The 8,170-nt window shown below is 33.9% G+C and overlaps 1 non-coding gene across 1 annotated transcript; it reads left to right on the top strand.

Moving 5' to 3' along the window:
- The first annotated feature begins 6,666 nt into the window (after positions 1–6,666).
- On the top strand, positions 6,667–6,773 carry LOC125113677 (U6 spliceosomal RNA). The gene has a single exon (XR_007131542.1). It is a non-coding gene; the product is annotated as a U6 spliceosomal RNA (small nuclear RNA).
- The last annotated feature ends 1,397 nt before the right edge of the window (positions 6,774–8,170 follow it).

Genomic DNA, 8,170 nt, shown 5'->3' on the forward strand with positions numbered 1-8,170 from the left:
ACATTTTTTAAATAAAAATTTATATGAAAAAATAGTGTGTACATAAAAGCCACAAAATGTATGTATTGATGATTTATAAAAGAATGAACATTAAAAACTTAACCATTATTCATACCAAGAAAGAGAAAACTGATAGAACTGTAGGACAATTTCTTCTAGTTTCTTTCAAAATTTTCTCTCTGCTTTGATTTTCTGCAGTTATATCTTAGTTTATTTTCTTAAATTTATTATCCTGCTTGATATTGTATGAATTTGGTGGATATGTGATTTTGTGTTCCTAATTCATTTTGGAAATTTCTCAGTTATTATTGCTTCAAATATTTCTTCTTTTTCTTGTTCTTATTCCCATAATTCCTATAATGAATATGTTATATTTTTTGTAATTCCACAGAGGCCTTGACTATTCTGTTTCTTTTTCAGAATTTTTTTATCTGCTTTTTAGTTTGGGAATCTTTTATTGGCATTTCTTGAAATTCACTGATCTTCCTTGGCCATATTCAGTCTAGAGATTAGCTCCCAAAAGCCATTCTTCATTTCTTAATACAGTAAGATAAAAATACAGTAAGAATGCATTTCATTAGGATTTTTTTTTAATTTCTTTCCTAGAAATCTTAGAGCTCTTCCTATGTTACCCATCTGTTCTTGAATAATGTACTCTTATTCCAGTATAGCCCCTTGCTCATTAATCATATTATTCTAAACTCAGTTTGATAGTTATAAAATCTCTCTCATATATGAGTCTGCATCTGATGCTTGCTTTGTCAGTTATGATTGTGTTTTTGCCATTTAGCTTCCTTGAAACATGTTTGTAGAAAGCTGAAAATGATATATTGGAACAAAAGGAATTGAGGTAAATAGGACTTTAGTGTGAAGTTTTACATTTATTTGTCTAGAAGATAGGCTATATGTCAGAGAATAACATTTCCTCTACTGTCTTTGTGTTTTATTTTCATTATTGTCTTAGGTTTCCCTAGAGTCTTCCTTAAAAGTGTGTGAGCACTGCAGTATTTTCAACTCTAATATGTTGTTGTACAGAACACCAACTGATGTAGGTGTAAGGTTTGTCATTTCTCTATTGGGATTAAAAAAAACTAACTTTTAAATTGTTAGCAATAAATGTCAGAAATTAAAATGTTAGCACTAAATGATATTCTCCAATAAGGAAACTCTGTCTGGAGTAGCAGTTGTAGTTGTAGTTACCAATTAATTAAAGTTACTATAAACTGTGTTCATTCTCTAAGAATCCTCTCTTTTGAAATGGCAAAACTAAAAGGATAAGAGAACAGTGAGACTAGAAGAGGCAGTATCTTACACTGTTACACATCAGACTGGTCAGAACATCATGCTCCTTCCACTGTAGGACAAGAGGCAGGATGCCATAAAGAGATAAAATTTTCCATGACAGAAAAAAATTTTCTTCCACACTATGCAAAAAATTAGTGTATTTTCCTCAAAGTAAATATACTTGAAAGTTCAGAATTTTTTTTATTATTCTTAAATCTAATTGATATATCCTCTAATAGGATACCAATTTTCCCTTAAAGATAATTCAGGATATGAGATCTTGAGGTATGACAGTCACTATTGAAACCATGTACCAGACCCTAAATCATTGTGTTTTGAAGTAAAAGCCTTTTCCTTTAACCTCCCAGGCCTACCCTCAGTCTCAAAAGTCTGACTCAAGTGTTAATGATTAAGAAATATAGTTACAGCTAAAAACTATTAAAACATTGTTCATTATATTATGCCTTGCCTTTGACCACTAACATTATTAATATTTAATTTCTAGTTAGAGTTGTATTTCACCTAATGTCTAGCTTTTCACAAATGATCTCTTCCTTATTTAATGGCTTGCTTGCTTTCTTTCTTTCTTTCTTTCTTTCTTTCTTTCTTTCTTTCTTTCTTTCTTTCTTTCTTTCTTTCTTTCCTTCTTTCTTTCTTTCTTTCTTTCTTTCCTTCTTTCTTTCTTTCTTACTTTCTTTCTTGTCCTTTTGCCATTTCTTGGGCCACTCCCTCAGCATATGGAGGTTCCCAGGCTAGGGGTAGAATCTGAGCTGTAGCCACTGGCCTACGCCACAGCCACAGCAATGAGCAGCTTCTGCAACCTACTCCATAGCTCATGGCAACGCCAGATCCTTAACCCACTGAGCAAGGCCCAGAATCAAACCCACAACCTCATGGTTCCTAGTCAGATTCATTAACCACTGAGCCACAACGGGAACTCCTTAATTGCTTTCTTTTACTAATGGTTACTTCCTAGTTAGAGTTATATTGCCTCTAGTGCTTTCCTTTGTAATTGAAACACTCCCTAATACCCTTTCCCTGTAAGCAATCTTCTTTCAAGAGAAAAGATCAGGGAACAATAACCCAGAAGAAAACCAGAAACCATCACTAGACTGACTATTCCTAGTTTTGATGATTCAAATTGAAATGCTCTATGGATGAAGAATAATACAGATGTTCTTAATCACTAATCTTGTCTTCTGAGCTAAGTGTATAAAACCCATTGCTATGCCCCTCTCATCAAATCTTGAGGCATTAGCCTCCTGTGTCCTCCCTTGCCTTGCTAAGTGATAAAGCTGTTCTTTCTGCTTCACCCATAACTCTTATCTCCAAACTTAATTGGTGCCAGTGTACAGAGACTGAATTTTGGTTACAAAATTACAACAGAATTCAATGATAGGTTTAGAAGTTTGTCTTTATATGCATTAGAAATGAGTATATATTGTACTAAAAAATAAATTTACAAAAATTAAATTTGGGTTATCTTATACCTCAGTTGTATTGCCTTTTCAAATATTCCTTACTTCACATTATATTTTTTTTTCCTGGAATTAACAAGTCTTTAGCTTAAGTATGAAGATCTTTACATGGCTGTGACTGTTGTGTAGGCTAGCAGCTGTAGCTCTAATTTGACCTCATGGGAAACTCCATGTGCCATGGGCATGGCCTTTAAAAAAAAGCAAAAAAAAAAAAAGAGAGAAAACACTCATACTGCCTCTATCTATTCCCACTCATGAAGGTATTCTTTTCTCAGTCTTTCTCCCTCATCTACTGTCACCAACCTTAGATTCTTAAGCATTTTTTTTTTATTTTACTTCTGGTGATAACACTGTCATGCCAGTTTTAAATTTTATGTTAGTGTTCTTTATATTTTTCATTGCATACTTATTTCTTTGTGCAATCAAAATTACTTTTCTAACCATTTCTTTTCTCTTACCTTGGCATGAACACAACTATATGCTCCATTGTGCACCAGTATCTCCTATGTGGTAAGCACATATTTTGCTAGCTGAAGTCCAAGTAGACCAATTATTACAGAACATCAATCTTACCTTGGTTCATGTGGTCAAAAGACAACCATATTTATAATGTGATAATTATGTTTTCTAAGTTATGTTGTTCTATATTTCAGTTTACTCTTTACTAACATATTCCTGTTTTACTTTGATTTTTTGGGTACTGTGGACCAAAAAAAGCAACTTCTCTCCCTTTATAGCTCATACTTAGCTAGGTGGACTTAAAAACAATGTTTGCCTAGAAACTACAAAAAGACTAAACTATAAATATAATATGTACTTAGTAAAACACAAGACTTTTTCTTGCCTCAGAACTTAAGCAATTTCCCTCAGTTCCATACAACAAAAAACCTGAAATATCCCAGCTTTTTTCCATAACAGAATATCCTTGAGTTTTGAATGACAATTTTCTTATAGCTCTAGAAATATGATGATACTTTGCACCAATAACTATACATGAGAAGGAAATTTATAAAACTAGTGAGCCAGTAAATTCAAACCAAATTGCTTAAATCACTCTTCAAGAATAGGATTGTTTCAAAAATTTCCTTAATTCTGAGGTAGGAGGTAGATGGGCCCTTGGGCTGAGGAGAGCTGGGTCTTTTTAGACCAAGTAAATTGGGACTTGTTTTGCTTTGATACTTCAAGGAAAAATTTAATTGCAGCAGCTGAGCTCTGCTGGAGTAAAAACATGAGATGACCACTTCAAACACTCCTGGGGTCAAGGAGATCTCCCTAATTGCACATGTGCAATAAAACTCCTTGGAGTCAAAATGGGAGGGGATGCCTGGCCATAATAAGTCTTGATGTCATTCCAGTACACTGTCATTTTGGAATCCATATTTGTCAAAAGATGTGCAAGCATATTGAGGAGGGTCCTGTGTCCAGTCAGGTGTGAGAAATAAAACAAGGTAATTGTCCCAAGGAAAACAAAGACCCAGAAGAAGTGTGCTATATAAGATATTTAAATCAGATCTCTACTGTGCTCCTCACTCAGAGGAAACCTGAATCTGCATTCCTCTTTAGGGTGTTTATTACTTTTTTTTTTTTTTTTGCTTTTTAGGGCTACACCCATGGCATATGGAAGTTCCCAGGCTAGGGGTCCAATCAGAGCTATAGTTGCTGGGCTACACCACAGCCACAGCAATGCTGTGGGATCTGAGTTGTATCTGTGACCTCACCACAGCTCATGGCCACACTGGATCCTTAACCCACTGAGCAAGGCCATGGATTAAACTTACAACCTTATGGATACTATTCAGGTTTATTACCACTGAGCCATGACGGTAACTCCTGTATTATTACTTTGCTTCTGACTTAAATAAACTACTTACCTCTGTGCACTCCAACATGTTGTACTGTGACTCTAACAATAAAATTTATACCCGTTTTCACAGTCTTTGCCTCCTCAAAACATTCTTGCTTTCATCAGGGGGCAAGAACCAGGGCAGTTCTACTTTTAGCCTCCAGCTAGTCTAGTGGCTAGGGTTTCTGGTTTTCAACCAGCCTGCCCAGGTTCAATTTCTGAGCAGAAAATTAAGATCTCACTCCAAGCTATAACACACTACTCTCTCTCCTAGATCAATTTGTCAAGGTATTTTAATAAGAATGAAAGAGATTGAATCAAATTTAGGGTTATCATCTTTTTGAAAAACAGGAAGATAATTAGTCCTGTCCCACTGATATCTTATTCAGAAATAATTATTTTTTTAATTAGAAGATTTTAATTATAAGTCATCAAAACAGGCTTCATCACATATAGGAGCAAAATGTAAAAAGAAAAATTCATGTGAACTGGTTACCTTCACTATCTGCACACTTGTACAAAAAGAGGTGTAATTCTTATTGATCATTTTTACCAAAAGGGTAAAATATATTTCTTATTATGGATCTCATTAAAAAAAATGTGAATAGATGGCTGAGAAACACATGAAAAAATGTTCAACATCACTCATGATTAGAAAAATGCTAATCAAAACCACGATGAGGTACCACCTTACACCAGCCAGAATGGCCATCATCCAAAAGTCTACAAACAATAAGTGCCGGAGAGGGTGTGGAGAAAAAGGAACCCTATAACACTCTTGGTGGGACTGTAAATTGGTGCAGCCACTGTGGAAAGCAGCATGGAGATGCCTCAGAAAACAAAAATAGAACTCTCATTTGATCCCACAATCCCACTCCTGAGCATCTATCCAGAGAAAACCATGACTCACAAAGACACATGTACTCCAGTGTTCATTGCAGCACTCTTTGCAATAAAAGACATGGAAACAACCTAAATGTCCATTGACAGAGGAGTGAATCAAGAAGAGTGGTACATATACACAATGGAATATGATTCAGCCATTAAAAGGAATGAAATCCCAGCATTTTTAGCAACATGGATGGACCTAGAAATGATCATGCTAAGTGAAGTCAACCATACAATGAGACACCAACATCAAATGCTTTCACTGACATGTGGAGTCTGAAAAAAGGACAGACTGAACTTCTTTGCAGAAGAGATGCTGACTCACAGACATTGAAAAATTTAAGGTCTCCAGAGGAGACAGTTTGTGGGGTGGGGGGAATGTGCTTGGGCTGCGGGATGGAAATCTTGTGAAATCAGATTGTTATGATCATTACACAACTACAGATGTGATAAATTCATTTGAGTAATAAAAAAATAAAGTAATTAAGGGAAAAAAATAAAATTAAGGAAGGCAATACTGGAAATAAAATAAAATAAAATATTTAGCATTTTTTTAATATATGAGAAAACTAGACTACAAGAGATTAGGTAATTTGCCCAGGATTACACAACTAGTAAGAGGCCAAGTTTAGGCATGAACAATTGTCAAGCTCCAGAGTTTGTGCCTATAGTCATTGGACTATGTTGCCTCACATACAAATATTTTAATGTTATTTTTGTTTACAATATTTCCCATTTTAGACATTTGGCTGAAACCCATCTATTTCAAAAGCTGTTGATACCTGTACTCTGATGGAATAATATAGTGGTATCTGTACCTTAAAAAAATGTGAATAGAACTTCTCTTGTAAAAATAATCATAGGAAATAAGTTTTGAGGCCTCTGGAAAATTTCTCATCATACCCATTTAAGGTTTTGTTGTTAAACTTCCTAATGAAGTGGAAATTCTAATTGTCTTCCCTCTGTTTTTATAATTATCATTTGGTTTACAAATGCATCATAAGTGCTTTGCAATAAGCTAAACAAAATCTATAAAATCTCATTCCAAATTCACAATTCAGAACTTAGGGATCTCTGAATAATAATTGAAAAAAAAATAATGTTCTAGGAGAGCTTCCATATGTCACCTTTCCTCTTATGTTTGAAGATAGAAAAAGAAATATATAGCCTTTAATTCTTACTTTAGCATCATATATACTAAAATTGGAATGATACGGAGAAGATTTGCATGACCTCTGCACAAAGATGACACACAAATTTGTGAAGTGTTCCATATTTTTAACTCAGAGAGAAGGGACATGATAAAAAAAATAAGAAGCTAGACATATTTGTATATTTAAATATTGATTATGAAACAATAATTTTGTAATTCACAAAAAGATTTGCAAAAGAGGTCAAACAGGATGAATCATAACAAAACAAGAGAAGATACTCAATGAGAACTTAAAGTGTGAAATGAAAAGGGAAGCACTGAATAACTTTAGATTTCTATTTTAAATAGGTAGGTAAATTTATAGTTATATTTTTTACAAATTAAGAATGACCACTAAAATAATAAAAATAATTTTCTTATTTATAGCAAGTATTTCAAATTGACTGAAGGCACACCAGGTAGCTACAAAGTCATTCATTATTCTGAGGTAAGAAAATACTGGAATGTCTATTAACATTTATTTTTGTATGAAGGACAAGTTTGTTAAGCTATATAATATTTAATATACAGAAAAATAAATAAGTATATAGCCTCCAGATTTTGTCAGTCTTCTTTTGAGACTATAAAGAGAAGCCAGGCTTAAACTCATGCCAATGTAGAGGATGACAGTTTCAAGTGAGCATTTTCTACCCAATGAATGCTTCAATCATTGTTGCCACTTATATAAGAAAAGTCAAATAAATTCTAATTTCCTAGAAGAGACAATGTTTTGTGATTATAGGTATTATGAGATAATTCATGTCAAACATGAACCACTTCCACCTCCTTACAGACTCCATCCTTTGCAACCACACAGCCCTGGGACAGGTAGAGTGATACTGCTGACCCTAGTGTGTTCTCTGGGTACATGTGAGTTGTGATCACCCTTGAGAACTCCATGGTTTGGCACCAGGTACTATATCTATATACCTGCTGTCGAGGGGACCATAAATATAGAAAGTTAGACAATATTAGGTGACAGAGAATTAGATTTCAGAAAAAAGAACAAGACAACAATACACAAAAACAACTAAATGAAAAAGAGACAGGCAATCTACCTGAAAAAAAAATCAGAGTGATGATAGTAAGTATCATCCAAGATCTAAGAAAAATAATGGAGGCACAGATCTAGAAATTATAAGAAATGTTTAATAAAGAGCTGTAGAACTTCAAGAGCAAATAAACTAAAATGAATAGTAAAATATCTGAAATGAAAAATGCAGAAATCAATAGGAGGACTCTGGAGGCAGAAGAATGAATAAGTGAGATGGAAGACAGAGTTTTGGAAATCACTGACACAGAAAAGAATAAAGAAAAAGAATGAAAAGAACTGAAGTGAATCTAAGAGACAGCTGGTAAAACATTAATTTTACAAATATTCACATCATGTGTGTTACAGAAGAAGAGAGAAAGGGCCAGAGAAAATATTTGATGAGAATTTATACAAGTGCTTAATTTTATTGAAGCCAATTTAAATAGAATTCA

Source organism: Phacochoerus africanus, chromosome 13 (assembly GCF_016906955.1).
Source record: "Phacochoerus africanus isolate WHEZ1 chromosome 13, ROS_Pafr_v1, whole genome shotgun sequence".
NCBI classification, from domain to species: Eukaryota; Metazoa; Chordata; class Mammalia; order Artiodactyla; family Suidae; genus Phacochoerus; species Phacochoerus africanus.